General features: G+C 42.3%; 1 long non-coding RNA gene across 1 annotated transcript in view; it reads left to right on the forward strand.

Moving 5' to 3' along the window:
* LOC125700069 (uncharacterized) overlaps nucleotides 1-11,575 on the forward strand; it is a 56,949-nt gene extending 45,374 nt beyond the window's left edge. Inside the window, exon 4 of the long non-coding RNA XR_007379772.1 lies at nucleotides 8,143-11,575. This is a non-coding gene — a long non-coding RNA (uncharacterized LOC125700069). The remainder of the gene's footprint in view (nucleotides 1-8,142) is intronic.
* Nucleotides 11,576-15,962: the final 4,387 nt, after the last annotated feature.

Here is a 15,962-nt window from a genome sequence, read left to right on the forward strand (position 1 = left end):
AGGCATCTATAGCTGCTCTGCTTTATTGTATTTTAGATTAATTTTGTATTCTTTGGGGATGACAAATGTTAGGAGGAAAAAAGCATTTTTATGAATGAAAGATGTATTAAGCATATATGAAAAGAAATGTAATGCACCAAGTTCTGCAGCTCTTACCTTTTTTGGTCAGAAATAACTTTCTGCTGCCTACAAATTGCTGTAGAATGCAATTGGAGATATAGCCACCAATCATTACATATTTTTGCTGTATCTCTTCTGCCTTTCACCACTTTTCTGGGTAATTTGTGTCCAACTGTTTGCTCTGAGAGATGAAGAAAGTGTCATCTCTGTAAGTAAACACTCCAGGCTTTCACGGAAGCCTCAAGGATTGCTGATGAATGGAACTGCGGAAGGAATTTGGGAATATGGAGCAACTCTGCCAGCACTGACCAGGGCCAGAGGCCATCAAAGAGTAAGGACGGGACACCCTACAGAGATAAGCACTAATGTGTGTTGACCTTGGTCTGCAATGTTGGCTGTAGTGAATCATTGGCATCTCCCTGAGGTGGGGACTGACCTTGGACGTGGCTGCGTGGCATGCAGTGCCTGCAGCAGGCAGATGTGTCCATCGTCAGCTTAAGTTTTCATTAAGCTGTGTTAGTAATTAAAAGCAAATAAAGCAAGAAACTGAGATCAGGCCCAGATCTGGGCTGAAGGAAGCTTCCTTGCACCCTAGGGAAGAGCTGGAGGCAAAGGCTGAAAGCTGGTGGTGCTTCCATCATTTCATCCAGCATCTGCGGCTGGACACCACGTTGGTGGAGCTTTCATCAGGTCTTCACAAGGCAGTGGTGTAATCTATTACAGCAAATCTTTTGTCGTTATTTGTAAATAAAAGAGCTTTCTTTCGGCCTATAATAGAATTCTACAGATAAATCGATGCTCAGCTCCTTCCCTTTGCTGCAGCCTCCTGCAATTTTCTCTGTGAAGTTTTCGTGCAGGACGGCCTCTCCAGAGGCTTAAAATGAATCACAGAACAAAATGAAACCTGACCTTTTATGCTGTGTGTATTTTTTATGATGAGAGCTTATCTTACCAGGCTCAGTTGCCTACCTTGCACCAGAAAGAATCTTTGGCTGGTGTTTCCTAGGAGAAAGGAACAGATATCGCTTCTTTAAGTCTTGATGTCATCAAGCTTGCAGCTAGATTTCACCCAGGCGCGACCCCACTTAAGAATAAAGCCATTCCTAAGCTTTGTTTCAAGCATGGCATAGCAGAGCCCCACGGAAGGAATGGTGCAGCGAACGGGCTGATGGTACGGCTGCTTCAGCTCAGCTTTGATGGTAATCAGGTTGGGCAGATGTCTCCAACAGCTGCAGCTAATGGGCTGCTGTGCTGGGCAGGGACCAGACCTCCAGACTCCTCCTGCTCACAGCCAACGTAGGGCTGAGAGCTCAGGAAAATAAAACCTCTTCTTCTTGTACCTTATTATGAAGTTCTTCCCTCGCTCCTCTCTCAACACCAAATTGTTGGTGCTGCGTGCTTGGAAATCAGCTGTTTTGGCAGGTTTTTTTTTTTCTTATTTCTTTTTTTTTTTTCTGAGCTTAAAACTGAACTAATTCACCTCAATTTATCTTGTAGGCAAAACTATTTATAATTAACGAAGAAACAGAGGTCACTTTGGTGTGTAATAGCTGCCGAGTCAAATGAATAATAATTAGCAAGCTTTTTATGCTAAGATAAAAATTATGCAAGAATTACCCTCCGAATAGCATTGAAATGGTTAGTGAGAGATTCAGGTGATGGGGGAGAAGGAAAGAAAACCAGAGGGGTCTCCAAGCTGGGCGTTTATTTATCTTGGTTGGACTAGCTGTGTCAGCACTGGAAACAAATGATCTTTTAAAATAAATCTTATCTTTAAATCGTAGTGACAGCAGAACCTATGGTAGATACATGACCATACATAATTGAAAAGGACAAAAGGTGAGGGTTTTGCTTGAAAAGAACAGGATTTGAGTGGTGGCTTCATCTGTCAGCGTTTGGCTGGGAAGTTCCTAGGGCCTTTGGCATACTTAGATCTGGTGGAGATCTGTTTATTTATTTATTTTTACTTCTTGTTGCTGTTGCTTTTAACATTTAAATGGGGAGAAATCATCTCCCAAGTGTCCCTGCCACCTTGCTTAGATTCCCCTGGGGCTTACATAGTGTTTGAGAATGTGAGAGGTGGAGGAATGGCCTTGTTCACACACTGGGTAATGTGCTTTTGTTTTCACAGCCTCTTTTATTACTGTGAAACAATGAATAGTTAAGAAAAAAAAAGAAATTAATGTAGGCTGCAATATAGAATTATTGCACCAAAGCTGAAACAGGGCTAAAAAGTAGCAACAATTGCATAATGGAGCTATAAAAATCTCCTTACCTTTGCTTGCAGGACATAATGCCAGCTCACAACACAATATAATTAGATTGCCACATCACCCCTTGTAAAACCAGAAAGAGAAAGAATTGTAGGGGTGCATTAAAACTCCTTTCATTTTCTAATGCCTTTGGAGAGCTATTGGCCATAGAGGACTTGCTCTGGCAAAAAGCTCTAGTGAGCTATTAGGTTTTTAACTATTTTATAGGTTTTTTTATTGTTGCCAGACCCAGTTTTTCAGCACAATGACTTTGTCCTCTCTCCCCCTCCCAGCCTGTCGCACGTTTATCAATCTTACAGACAACATTTGCTATAAAGATAAGTCCAGGCTCTTTGGAAGCGCTGTGTCCTGCTGACAATACCCTTCCTCTCCCCAGCTTTTTTTAGTAGGTTTCACGTGGCTTCTTTTATCTGGTGATCTGATACAGATTCCTTGTGTCAACTCCAGATCCCAGGAATAAAACCCTGTAGTGCAAGGCAGTGGACACCACCAGATCCAGGCCAGGCTTAAGTGGAACGTGGCAGAGGGGAGCAGAGCCTCTTCTGGGTCAGAAACTGACCTTTATGAAACTGTTCCTTGCTATTTCATGTGAAGTTTTGGTCTCTGTTAGAACTGTACCGTTAAAATGCAAACGGTCTGAGAGGAAGGGAGTGAATCTTGAAAAGCCACTTTACTCTCCTGGTGAAGCTGAAGCATTTTGCTTTTAGAAAAAGACAGCTTCTGCCAAAGACGGATGGATGCAAAAATCATGACGCTGCCATGGGTTGATTAGCATTGGGCCTTTTCAGAAGAAAACAATATTACTTATTAGTGAACCTGCCAAATTTTGTCCTAACTCAATTTTTTTTTATTATTTTTTATTTTTTTTTATTTTATTTTTTTTAAATCTGTGGAAATGTCAGAGCTGCTATAAGTGTACGCAGCTGACAATGATAAGTTGTGTGCATCCATACCCGGAGTTTTAAAATGATGCATAGGAAGAGCAGTTGAAAGAAAACTTGCAAACTGATATGAGCAAGAAAAATGTTCCTGATTAATGCAGTGGAAGCTTTGCTTGTGCTCATGTAGGTTATGGCAGCAGGACCCTGAGGCTGGGGGTTGAGGGTTGATCATGACCACCATCACCCATGCCAGGCACTTTGAGGCTTCCTGGGCATTTTGGAGTGCTCTGCTAAAGGAAATAGGATGCTGACCTGGGAAGGGAATGCATCCTGATGTCTGCCAGTTCACCTATTTCATGTTTAATTGGCTGTGACTGCCCTCCAGAGCAGTGTTTTGGGTCAATGATGAACAAATTTCGGTTGCTGTAAAAAGAAAAGGACACGCCTGCCTGGTTCCTCTCCTGGTTATCCATCTGTGATAGCTGGCCCCTGGGAGGGAGGTTGTGTTGGCTTCCAAGTCATTGTGGCATCTTCGGGTGCCAGGGCTGGAGTGCCACATCCGTGGGCTCTGCAGAAACACTTCTGTGGCTTTCTTCTGGTCCCAGTCATAAAGCTCACGACATCCTTTTGGCACTCATGGGGAGTTCAGCAGGGCGTTTTGGGTTAGGTCTGTTTGTCAAAGTGAAGAACAGAGCAGGAGGAGTTTGCTCTGAGCTCCCAGGTTGAGTTTCTTACCTGAGTGATGAGACTTCCAACACATTAAATACGCTGAGCCGGCAGAAGGAGGCTGGACCTCACCATTCCAGAGCTCAGATGTTTCCAGCTGGCCTAGGCTGACATAATCTGTATATTAAAATTAAATTAAACACCATAAATATGAGGCAAGACAGGAGGAGGCCTCTTTATTAAGCTTTTTAAGCTTATACTCACAGAGTGGGTGTATAAGTGCATATGCATATCCATGCCACAGTTTGTATACAGTTATATTTGTAATGCATCTATATGTTGTTCAATTATCTCAGTTGTTGTTAAATTTTATTTAACTGTGTTGACTCTCACTGCCTGCAGTGCAGCAATTGAACAGCGTATTTGCAAGCATGTAGAAGATAACAAGAAGAAAAAATAATTAAAAAGAAGTTCGTGTCAAACCCATTCAGTTTTCATTTACAGCAGCAACAAATCTTGTGGGTAGAGAGCCAGTTGCACATCACATTACCATAAGAAAACATTTGCAGGATGAGTACAAAAGATCTGGAAAATTCTATTCCAGCACTGTAATGGAGCATGCTCCTGTAGCCTGCTCTGAGTGGGGCAGAATGGAGCTTATCCCACTTGGGACAATTTTTATGTGCAGTGAGAATTCAAGCAGCATGAGACTATGGAAAGCAACATTAAGAACAGGTATTAAAATGTTAATTATGATTTATGTGTTTTAATATGGGGTTTCTGTGTTAATTCACAGTAGTTTACCCAGAATGTAAAACCTCATGCAAGTGGTGCTGGGTGAGCTTCCATCAACAACCAAAGATGAGGGTTTTTTCATTTGTGTTTGATGTTTCTTGCTAATTTAAATGTCACAGCTCATATCTATGTCTCTGTTACCTCAAGGGTAGGTTACTCGAGTGTGAACTATAATAGAGCTGCATCTCAAACACACTTGAAAAGGTACTTCAATGTGGAATGACTCTGTTTACATTTAAAATGATATATTATTATTTATTCTTCATACCACAGTAATACCCAGCAGCTCCAGACATCTATTAGAAAGCCTTTATGGTCAGTGCAAAATAGACCATAAAGTAATGTCCCTACCCCAATAGCTTTCATTTATAAGTAAATCCAACCATGAATATATCAACATGTCTTCGCAGAAAGTAGCTACATCTCTGTTGCAGCACCGAGGCATTAGTTGCCCGTTATGCTGCTGCCAATGAGCTGAGATTTGCTCGTGTACAAGGCTTCATCTTCCCTCTTCTACAGCGAAAAGCACTTCAGGTATTCATGCCTGGGGCTACTCGGGTAAATGACGAAAAGTAGTTGGGAGAGAATTTATGGTTTGGCTTTAAAATTGGCCTTGTTTGCTGCAAATAGCAATTGGAGAATATGCAAGTCACCCTGCAAGTGTCTCTTGAGACTTTCAGGACGTTAGTGATGTTAGTATTATTGAGGTGACTCATTCTCAGTCTCTGTGTGTTCCCTAGAGCTGAAAGCTTAGAGGACTCCACCACATGGAAACTTTTAGATCTGTTTACCCAGAGACTGTTTTCCCTACAGACGCATACTGACTGATTGGCTTTGACAGGCACTGCAGCCTTCGTCTCATCAGATGAGTAAGGACTTGTGCTAATGAACTAATATTCTCAGTTGCACTCATAAATGATGCGGTGATGCTAAGGGGCTTTTCAGCTGCTGCTGAAGTTCCCTGACCCATATGCTTAAGTGCACATAAATGCTGCAAGAATAGGGAAGGCTTACTGCATGTGTTAGGGAGTGGGTATGGCTGTTACTGGGCCACTGCACTGTTCCACTTTTCTGTAAATCTTCTGTTAGATGAGCTGTGCTTGGCTTCTGTCCTGCATCCTGGAGGGGAAAAGTAATAGTATTGTCTGTGTCCAATTTGTCCTGCAGGAGTTGGCAGTCCAACATCACATTGGTGATAGTCTGTGCTATCCCATAGATGAGATGGATGCTCGTGTACATGAGGATGTGGCACTCTGACCAAAATAGTGGTGGTGTGGGCTGTGAGTCCTAGAGACAGGGCTTAAACTTCAGCCGTGTGTTCTGAAAACCGTACGTGATTCTAAAATGTATCATAGGAGATAAGTCAGGGGGTCTTTAATGTAATTTAATGTAATGTAATGTAGACTAACCAAATTGATATCCATCCTTGTGCAAACTTCTAGGTCCTCGATGGTACAGTCAGACCGAGCACTGGAGCAGGTGGGGGCCTTTGTGTTTTGTAGAATTAGGACTTTGCAGAGAAGTTGTATTTTATAATTGTCAGCATCTCCAGCAAGCTGTGTTGTCTGCTGTCCAAGCTGGGCTCTTGCTCCTCCTTTTTATCACGTACAATTGTTTTGTTTCTGAGAAGAAAACAGGAAGTAAAAACAATATTTGAACTGGGTTTTATTTAATGTGCATATGCTCAATATGCTGGGCAGACGTTTTCCTGAGATCCCCTTTGTTTTCTTTCCTTGACACAAACACATTTCCTTTGTGTTCTTGGCAACAGCAAGACTGCCTTCAAGTCAGGCTGCTGTGTGCAGTCCAGGTGTTCCCCCTGCCTCATGTCAGGGCATGGGTCTCCTTCTTCCCATGCAATCAGCAGCATCAGAAGATGGAGAGCAAGGCTCTTTGCATCCATGATCTGTACTATAAATGCTGGGAGAGCGGTGCCCTCGTGTGCATATCCAATGTATGTATCTAATGATACACCTATGTAAACTATCACAATCATATGAAGATAAGCACAAAATCTGCCTTTCCTCACTTCTCACTGCCAAAACCGTCTTCTCCTAAAGGCTTCCCTTTCCACCCTGGAAAAATCCTCTGCTGTTAGCTTGCAGACTTCTGTTTTGTGTGTTCTTCTTTAGACAGAAAGATGCATTTTCAGGCTAAATTGTTGCTTTGCTGCACTGCTCCAAGGACAGATCACATTTTGTTCCTCTGTTCCCTTTCTGCATTGAAAAGCATTTGCCTGAGTTGAACCCAATAAATTCACTTAATATTTAGGAAAAGCTGTCAGTAGTGCTGTGTTCCTTCTGTTTAATCCGGTAAGCATCTTATATATTCTGAAGAATAGGGCTCAATGCAAGATGTCTTTGTATGCCTATGAGCATGCATCTGGTTATTTTTCCTCTCTGGTTTTGTGGCTGCTCTTCCGTAGCTTTGCCTGGACATTAATGTGATCCAACCTGCAAACAAAGTCCCTTTGTTCCATGAGACTTATCAGAGCTGGGTTTGGCACAGGGCCTCTGTGTCTGCCTGGCACTGAGTTCTGTGTGAGGAGGAGGGATGAGCTGCTGGAGGATGCAGCCAGGGTGGCTGATGGGGCAGCCCGTGGGGCTCAATCTAGGGCCTGCCATGATCTTGCTGGCTGCAGTTCCAATGCACTGTGCCATAAAGTGGGTGGACAGAAGTCAGGGCTGTGGGTCACAAGTCCATCATTAGTTGGAGCTGAATCAAAGGATATCACTCTGAAAAACCTCCAGAATGCTGCTACCTACCAAAGATTACCTGTACCAAATTGTATTTCAGTCTAGAATTTGAAGATTTTATGTTGGTGCCATCTGAATTTTCCCAAAGTGCGTGAGCAGGTTGGTTAGGCTTTAGCTCCTACTGATTTTAGTGACACAAAAGCACCTGATCAGTTGATAAGAGTGTGGGTTTTTTGAAAATGCCTCCTTGAGTCATTAAGCACCTTATTGTTGCTGGAAGTAATCTGGCTCTTTGGAAAGCAAATACCATTCAGAAGCACAGTCCATATCAATAAATGGTTGTGGTAATTGGCACAGGGGAAGAACAATCTTCACCAATATTCCCTAAAAAATCTTGGAAATGGGCATATGACTGTTAATATCATTTATTATTAGGAACGGTGTTGTGATGGGGAGATTAAAATTTGCAGGTAATGTCAGAAGATCGTACAGTGGTAATAGGTGGTGGAGTTTAATTATTCCTTGATGCAAAACTCATGGATTTCTTATCCAACGCTCCTTGAACCCATTGGAAGACGTACTTTCCTACATCTAATTTTGTAGATGTCTCAGATAAAACAAGCTCTAGCCAAGTCACTTGAACAACACCATCTGAATTGAATGGAATAATTAGAAAGTTGAAATCCAGTTAGTTTTTTTTTTTTATTTCAGAAATGCAGTCTGACAGAGTGAGGAGCTTCTGAAAGAGGCTTGGAGCTCCTCTGTGCCAGAGGTATAAAAACCTGCCTGACACTGACATCCCTCCTCTGCAGAAGAACAGTTGTATGGAAGGGACACGTGTACCTTTCCTGGGGATGTGTAGGAAACTGGAGAGGAATGGAAAAAATGAGACATGCAGTGAAGACTGGTGCTAGAAAGCAGAAGCTCTCAGCTTCAGGAGTCTAATAAGAAGAAAAGCTCTGGTGTGTTGTTTGGTCACAGAGTGATTATGAACCTCTGAGGTAGCATGGCTGTGTAAAAACACCAAATGTATTGTAAGATTTCTTCAATTTATACAGGAGCATTAATGTCTTTGTGGGAATCATCAGTAAGAGTAGTGAATACAGCATTGGTCCCTCAGAGTCAAAATGGATGGATTCAAGCTGGAGAAAATGCAGCCCAAGATTTAGAGTCTGGTAATTATGTGGGAGAAAGTATTATATAGGAAGAAAGGAAAAGCAAACAGCCCCTCGCTTCTGCGGCCTAGAAAAAGGAAGTTTTTGAAGGGTAGGGTTTCCTTATATAGCTGTATCAGAGAGATAAACACTGTAAGGGAGGAACATTTTAACCTAGAAGAGGGAATGGTGGTGAGAGCAGCGTGGATCTTGGAAGCCCTTGCTTGGGGTTAAAGATTAGTGGCTTTCAGGGTGATGTTGGAGCAATGTGGTCTCTGCAGATTCTTTTCAGTCTCGTGTTTCTGTGATTAAAGCTCCTCTTTTTCTCTTACACCTGGGCAGGTAATAAGTGCCTTCAGTTATTAAGCAGGTGACTTTGTCTCTGCTTGCAGTGTACGTAATTCAATTCAGATATCCATTCAGTAGTCACAGCAGTATTCATGAGTTCTGATTGTTTTGTGGATTTCAGTACCATAATCAGTCAAATGAGATGTGTCACACCTTGGTGGCAAGACAGTAAAACATTGGTTCTTTGCTCCATATAAAGTGACAGCGATTTTAATTGCATGCTTGGAAGGTCTGGGGTTGTTTCTGAATGAATGAATGAATCTATTAGTGCCGTTGTCTTTGCCTGTAAATGCTCTTGCATAACGATGAGGCAAAGCCATTACACTCACTTGTACGGAGAACTCCCACTCCCGTGTTGTTCAAATTGTTTTTAGCCAGTGGTCAACGCTGCGTTTAAATCGTGACCTCGGAGTGGTAAATGGGAGGTGGGTGTGAAGCACCACTGACCCTTCTCTAATGGAAGCACTTCCCAGATGATGAGCAGCAGCGTGCCCTCGCCTTGCTCACAGGCTGTGGGGAGTGGATTTTGCGTGAGCTTCACGTGAAGCCCCATCTATGCTGGCAGATTTATTTTGCTAGCAGGATTGGTCAGCTTAAAGGATCAAAGCCACTTTTTCTCCTCAAGAGTGAGCTTTATCCTTTATTTGGTTGTATCCAGTGTGATATCTTTGCAAGAGACAATCCCTAATGCCTGAAGTACAGGTGGATAAAGCCACAGGGAAAAGTTTTGCATCAAAAGCAGCACTGCATGCTTTGCTACTGACAGAATATCCTGATGCCTGCTGGCTGCGCTGTTCTGAATCTTGTTTTAGTGCCCAAAGCCTCTGCAGGTACAAAACCCTGTGATGTGTGGAAATCCGAAGCATCGCTATAAGATTTTCCTGGGCGTGCTGGAGAGCTTTCCCAAAACAGAATAAACAAGAGCTTATCTCTGCTGCTAAATAGAAGGTACACTTTTCATCTTACGAATGAATGTTTAATGTACAGTAATAAGAACGAGTGAAGCCAACGCAGAAATCTCCCTGAAGGCCAGATGCACTAATTGCTGTGCCTGAACAATGGCAAGTTTATCTGTGGTAAAACTGGAGTGGTTTGTTTTTGCTGGAGTCTGTCTGTGGAATATTTTTATGCAAAATGATGCATTGTTGACATTGATGACAAGCCCCTGCAGTAGCCACAGTTGATGTCGACCAAAGACTGCTTTGGGCACTTGCATTTGTATCACTTCTGTAAACAGGCTTTTGCTGGGATAACTGGGAAATGATGTAATTGTAAATTAATAACATGTTCATGACATTATGCCTCGCTGGCACAATTACCTAGCCAGAAATTGTGTCCCAGTAAGAGTGACAGATCTGCAAACTGGGTTTACCTCAATTCATGGGTGAGTTTACTCCAGTTCACGTGCTGACCATTAGTAAGAGTCATGGGTCGAAGAAATGGGCAAAATAACTTCAGTGGAGGTCGGTCCTCCCCACTGCTTGTCAAGGCTGACTTTGTGCTCCTGAGCCTGAAAGTTTCTTCCATTGCACCAGACTCCATGAAATACATAAAGACATCCCTGTATGTTTGCACAGAATTCTGCATGTGGCTACAGCATGAGCAGCAGGGAGGAGAATGGTAAAAAGAAGCAATGGAAGGATTTCTGATTCCTCATGTGTAGGACCCTACAGCTCAGAACTGTTTGAGAGGGAGAGTAATTCAATTTAATTATATTGTTTCGAGTTGGGTCTGGAGGACAAAGAAAAGTTTGGGATTAGCCCTGGGCCTCTCTGAGTACTTTTCTTCAGGGGGTCTGAAAATGTTAGATACTAAATTCTGGTCTCACTGCTGCAGAGCTGTGGTTTTTCTACTCTCATTTCTTCCTTGGTGCTTGTAGATCCTGAGCAATAGGCGCTGGAAGTTGCTTCGATCATGTCTAGCTGCACGAAACCAATAAAAATAAATGACTGAAATACAGCATAAAAGAATAAAAGCTTCCTCTCCTCCTCCCTTGTTTTCTCCCTGCATGACACAGGCTAAGGACACATCCCCAGAATTATTATACAGGAGGTTATAATCTCTGAAGGACATCCTGAGCACTGCTTATTTCCTCCGACACGGAGAAGCGATATCTCCATGGCACAAAATCGGTCCAGACTCAGATTTCAAATGTGCGATGATGTCTTGGTGTTAACAGGACAAATTAATTCTTGCTAAAGAAAGTGGCACACTATTTGTCAAGGGCATCAATAAATTTTTACCTATGTTTCCCTTTTGTGAGCGGAAAGCAGAAAAGAGAACTAACAAATGGTTCCTCTCTCTCAATGCCTCAAACATTGCTATAATGATGAAAAAACAATGGCAACTTCTATAACCATCACGGAACTAAGAATTTACTGTCACGTTTCTCATGGGATCTAATTTAAAACAGTGTTCTAAGAGAAACTCAGGTCAAGAGTAAAGAAGAAAAAGTTGATGGAGATTTGGTTTGACAGCCGGAATATCACAGAGCATACCAGGTTAAACTCTGAAGGGCTTTATGGAGAAGGACTTTTACAGGGAACATGCTCAAATCTCAAATATCTGAAAATAAACAGCAAATCTTTTGTTTCTTTCCATATAACCTCCTTCATGTATACATTCTGCGATTGCAAGCACAGTTTTGCCACAAATGTGTTTGTATGTTTCTGTGCTGGCACTGGCCACGAATCTTCCCATTCTCTAGGTCCTGCTTGGCACTGGGGTCCGTGAGCAGATGTGTAACAGCTCTTTGAAGAGAACGCAATCTGAAGGCAATGCATAGCCCAGTCTGCTGCTGTCCATCTTTTGCAAGGGCTTCTTACCTCATGGAATCATTAGGGTTGGAAAAGACCACTAAGGTCACCAACTCCATCCCCATCCCATCACTACCGTGTCCCTCAGTGCCACATCTCCCCTTTTTCTTGAAAACCTCTGGGTCCACAGCTCTTACAGCTTATGGGAGCTAAGAGACAATCTTTCTGACCAGTGAAGATGCTGCTTTGGTCACCCGCCAATCTGTATGTAATCCATCTTCTGGATTTCAGTTCAACTCTACTGAAGTCCAAGAAAATGAAATCAAACAAAATTTGATATCTCTTCTTTCTCTGTGCATTCGTTCCACACTTAATCTAGGACGAAATTTGGCACAAATATTTGGCAGAAACACAACACAGATATTTAGCAGAAACACAGCTAAATATTCTTTCTAAATTCTGTGAAAGAGAAGGAAAAGAACATAACCTTTGGTTTTAGTCAATATTCCGAACTTCAGAGAAGCAAAGTGGTATTTTAAGCTCTCAATTCCTTGCAATTTGTTTTAAACCTTTGCAAAGGTCATGTAAGTGAAGGGGTGGGGGGTAGCTGGAAAGAAACGTCTGTTTTACAAGAAAAGCAGGAACCTACAGTTAAGGTTCTTTTTGTGGGTTTTGCTAACAGGATGGGGTTTTTAACTGCCTTTATATTCAGGGTTTTTTTTTATTACTAGAGGTAGCAGGACACTTCAGCAATATTAAAAATAAAATAAAGACCCTGGGGAGCTTTTTTTTTTTTTTTTGAATTAAATGCTTCTTTTGCCTTTAAAAGTTCAAGACTTTGAAATAATGGATAGTGAGGCCTCCTGCATTTGAGGGCTTTTCTGTTTGAAGCATCACTTTTGTTTTACCATCTGAAACATCCTTTGGGATTCAGAAAACGCTTTTACAAAGCTTGAGTCCAAAAGTCGCCCATTTATGGCCAATTCCTCTCCAGGGGAAGGGAATAAATGGAACTGAAATAATTCACCTCAAATAAAGAAATAGAAAGACGAATATTATCGGTCTTCTACAAAATATTATATGCTGCCATGTTGGAGAGGAGGAGAGCAGGAGATGAGGAGAATGGGGAAAGGCAGAATCTTAACCTGCGGTGATTTTCTATTTGTTGATATCATTTACTTTAAGGCTGGCAGCCTCATGATGAGGGCTTCCCCCAGGGTGATATTAAATATTGTGAACAGTCAAGATGTCATTTTTTTGTTTGTTTGTTTGTTTTTAAATCAGGAGCAGATTGATTATTATAATGAACCCAAATCCAGGACAGTGCCTCAGACAAAGCCGATGAAGATTGCCTGATCACTGTGGCATAAAACCCAGCCAGGCCTTTACCAGCATTAATGCAAAAACGAAACGATGTGATGACAGGAAGAAAAAGAACAAGTCTGAATAGAAGTATAAAATAATCTGAACAATTTGCTGTCATCTTTTGTAGGAGAGGCTGTATTACATCTGTTTAGAATCTAGATAGGTCTATTAGCTGTGCTAAACGTGGCTCTAGGAACAAAGCGTTGTTCAGAAATATTTTTGCTTTCCCCAGCGTACCGTATTTGCTCAGAAATATCAGAAGTCCTCATGGGTTACAATCAACAAATGCAGGAACTGCAGTATGTTGCCACATTTCCCCATGCGCTGGCCATATTGTGTTTTCTCTAAACAAACCTGTGCTCGAGAGATGCCATAAGCTGGTAAAGCTAAAAGCAACGTGTCTGCAGGAAGTACAATTTGGCTTTCTATTCTTGTGATTTAAATGGAATAACAAGAGCTGCTATGTATGACCCGAATTTTCTTTTGCTGAAATGGGAGCTTGTTCCCCTCTATGAAGAAAATAGCTCAAGACTCGAGAGAGGGGCTCTCTGCCATTAATGAAGCCAGGCTTCGTCACAGCTCTTTGGTTCTTTGCTTTCCATTCAGGCAAAGGACGTGTACTTTGGCATGTACAGTTTAAAAATAGTTTGTTTGATCCGTGTTGGGGAGCAATGTCCAAACCCAGGGACGCGCAGAACCCCCAGCGTGTCTGCTCCCAGGTCACCACGTGTCCTTTGCATTGACCTCCTCTGCGTGCTCTGCTCTTACATCTCATTGTATATAAAGTGCGTTTTTTGACATAAAGAAACCCATGTTGTAACATGAAAGTATGTATTTCAGAGAAGACATTTTTGGCAGCCTGGCAAAGGTCATCTGTGCATGCTGGTTATTCATCTAAAACCTCAAGTTCTCCAGTTCTCTAACGGTGCTGCTATATGTTTTCATGCTTTAGAGAATTGTTTACTGGGTCTTTCAGTTTTCTTGCAGAATGAAAAGATCAGGTTGGTGTAATGTTTTCCTCAGATATACAAGTTTGTTTGGAGTCATTTACTTGTGTAGGTAGGACATGCTGCCTCGAGGCAGTAGCTGCAGCTCACCTGCCTTTCGAGGTCTTTGTGTTACAGCAGTGGACAACAGGTTAAATTAAAAATAAAATCTAAACAGGGGTATAACTCACAGCTATTTGCTGGTGCTTATTATAAAACAATGAAAATAAGCCCAGTCTGTGATATAATCACTGGGTAATGAAAAAGATTGCACTTGAAATGAGCACTCGGCTTTGTTGCTGGGCATCAGGGCTGCTGTTGGGACACTGCACAGCCAGCACTGACCTGGTGCTTTGCTTCCATGTGGAGCTGCAGCTGGACTGAATGCACCCCAGGAGGGCCTGCAGTCTGAACGTGCCAAACATCTTCTGAAAGACTAGAATAAAGTGTTACTGACGAATAAATCCCGACTTCATTATCCTTAAGTGGTGGAGGTGAACAAGTGGTGTAATTAGGCTAATGTGGTCAGTGGCCTTTGGAGGAGAGTCGCTTTTAAGTAAAAGCAGTAGAACCTGAATGAGAAAATAATTGGATTTATGGGCTTTGGGACATAGATTTAATAATGCTTTTTGATGAAACATCTGATGTACAAACAGTGAAGTCCCACAAGGGGTCAGGCATAGGAAGGGCTTGAGAAGAAGGTGCACAGCAGTGCACAGCACCATACAGCTTCTTTGTAGAAGCTATACTGCTCTGACATTACTGCTGTAGGCCCCTTCTTGAGAAGCACTTTCATGTTATTCCAAATTTTATAGGACTTTTCATACACCGATCAACTAAATGTAAATTTTGTCTGTAAGTTGGAAATCTGCAGCTCCGCTGAAGGCATTGCTACCTTGGTGTTCTTGTACATGTAGGCACTTCTGCCTTAACAAACCAGAGCTCCTTGTCCTCTCCAGGGTGAGCCTACCACAGTACCCAATTCACCTCACTGCCTAACAGCTCTTTCCCAAAAAGTTCTTTGCAAATTAACTTAATTAGCAAATGACCTACCATTAAAGTACAATGCCATTTTCTGTCTGAAGAACGTCACTGACGGGTCTCCAGATTCCAGAACGTTTTTATCTACCAATCGATAGCAAAGCTCCCAACATGTGTACTATCAGACAATCAAAGCACTGATAGCACGGCAATCACTCAGAGCCACGAGAACACAATGCCTCTCCTAATGACAGGAGCCTTATCTGAGATTTGCAGGACCTGATCAATTGAACAAGGCACTAGCTGGTAATCGATAGTTTTCTATCATTATAGCAACCCCATTCATACTGCCAGAGTAAAAGTTAGTCAGCATTTTCATTTCATGCATCTTTCTGGTTTCTTTATTTATTTTTGTGGTCCACTCAGGTGGCTGAGCTCAAGCCTGATCTACCAAGATGTGGGCTTGGAAACGGTCACCTCCCGAACAGCCGAGTGATTTTTTGGGATTACTTTTTACTGAATTTTCTTTTTGATGTATCCAAAAAGGGAAGGCTAACGGGCAACTGCCTTGGACAGCACTGTCTGGGGGAGTTGCAGTGGGGATAGTGCTGCAGAAATACCACGGCTGCTGCTATCAGTGCCTGTGGGACTGGCAGGGCTCTGCACTGACCGTACTGTGACCACTTTGGTTGCTGCTCCTCCATCTGCCTCTTAGCTGCATAGGTGTGTTGATGTCAGCACTGGAGCACAGGTTTTAAACCCTTGAGTTTTGGCATTTATTTTACAAATAGACCTGTACAAGTAGAGCGTGACGTGACAGTCTTCCATCCAGTATTTTCAACAATAGAAGCTAAGATCAGTCTCCTAAGTCTGTATCCAGGCTCTTAGACAGAAGATGTGATTTTCTGAAGCTCTAAGCCCCTGCTAGCTCCTATTAATTG

The sequence above is a fragment of the Lagopus muta genome, chromosome 14 (assembly GCF_023343835.1).
Source record: "Lagopus muta isolate bLagMut1 chromosome 14, bLagMut1 primary, whole genome shotgun sequence".
In the NCBI taxonomy this organism is placed as follows: Eukaryota; Metazoa; Chordata; class Aves; order Galliformes; family Phasianidae; genus Lagopus; species Lagopus muta.